Consider the following 1821-nt stretch of genomic DNA (forward strand, 5'->3'; position numbering starts at 1 on the left):
CATTAGGACTATGGAGGAGTTTACTAGGTAGGAGTTGTGCCATAAAACAGAAAAGGGTCTTGTTCAGTTACAAGAAAACTTGTAACGCCAAACCACACTCTCATGACCTCAGCTGTGCACCTTGTTGAAAACTGAGCAAGCTTCCTTTTCTGCTTACTTGAGATCTAGTGTTGCCCTCTTTCAAACGGGTGGCACTGTTCCCGTGTACTCCCGTTCAAGGAGCTGGCTCCCAGTTTGTCAGTTGATTCCAGCTTCAAAGGATTACACTGTTTTCATCTTGAACTCTGAAAAGCAGACTAGTTTTCTAGTGGGTTTGGCCATATTTATGAGCCTGTGTGGTACAAGCAGCACGCAAGGGATCAGTAATCTGGGTCTTTTGTGGTTTTTACATGAGAAATAAGCTCACAAACTGAAATGGCTACAGTTCCACAGGGTTAATTTGGTTTGAGACCAAATCACAGCAGTCATTAAAATGAGATTATTTAAGGTCTATGAAAGGTCACAAGAATGTCATCCTCTGTCTATGAATATCTCCATTTTCATGACTAGATTTTCAAAAATACTGATAGAATTTTGAAATAAGTAATAAAAAAATTGCAGAATCTCTAGGTTAACTTACTTGCTGTTATAATGTTGATGAGTGAGGGTATTCAAGTATATGATTCACTGACGTAATTGTCCAGAAAGACTAAACCCATGGAAAACCTCCAGTAGGTTCTGGGCTTATAATTTTAGAACTTTATTACCCATTAAAAACGCAGTGTCACAAAATTGCTGTTTCTCTCAATTTTTTTTTTTTTTTAACTGTCAATCACAGCTATGCTAGATACATAGTAAATGCACAAAGCTGAACTGACTGATTTACAGCTATGTATTTGGCTGGAGGAAACAACCTTGCAGGCTAATATGTAGGCCATGTAGCTTTACAAGACAAATCAAACGCTTCACGTGACCAATAGCCCAGCTCCAATTATTTTAATTTGTGATGTCAGAAAATCATTGCTGACTATTTATTAATAACGAAATGTGCACCTTCCTGGGTGCACTACCACCAATAAACCTGATCACTAACCAGACATGTTCTCAAATAATAATTTTTAATAACTAGCATATCTGAAAGAAAATAGGAAGAGATTTACAAGAGGTTGACATATTGCTGCTTTATAAGCAACCTGTAAGGTGGAAAAAGGTGGGGGGAAAGGCAGTACCAAACCTCTAAAGTCAGTCTCAGAGCAGCAGGCTTCTCAGTCATATAATTTAGGATTTTTTCTTCTTTGTGGCACTGTCATTTCTGAGACATCGTTATATATGCAAAAACTCAGGCCTGTTTGGGTTATATGATGATTATATGTTCAGTGAATTTCACTTTGGGGCAACCCCCAAACCCACTGTATTTCATCAGTTTTACACGATGGACAGAAGAGAGAGAAAATAGTAACAAATAAATAAATGCCACTACACTTTGGATTCTTGAGGAAAGGTGACTAATAATCTGTCACATCCTCGGTCTCTTTACCAGCTGCTTCTCTGGCAGCACAATGCAATGGCACTTCCCTAAAACAGGAGAAGTTCATTGTGACACAGAGATGGTTTTGCCACCTAATTCCTGTTCAGTGATATTATGGGTGTATTACATGACGTAAGTGTAGAGAAACAGCTTTTTCTGGCTGTAGACTCAGCTTCTGATGGCCATTACAAAGGCTGGCAATTGAAATAGATAAAAGCATACACATGTAGGACAGCTCTTCTCCAGAAATACAGGTTTTGTGTAGCTGGTTGTAGCTTTCATTTAGTGATGTGTCATGTGCAGGAAACCACAGC

This window comes from Pezoporus occidentalis, unplaced genomic scaffold (assembly GCF_034315485.1).
Source record: "Pezoporus occidentalis ecotype Australia unplaced genomic scaffold, CSIRO_AGI_Poc_V1 ctg53, whole genome shotgun sequence".
NCBI classification, from domain to species: Eukaryota; Metazoa; Chordata; class Aves; order Psittaciformes; family Psittacidae; genus Pezoporus; species Pezoporus occidentalis.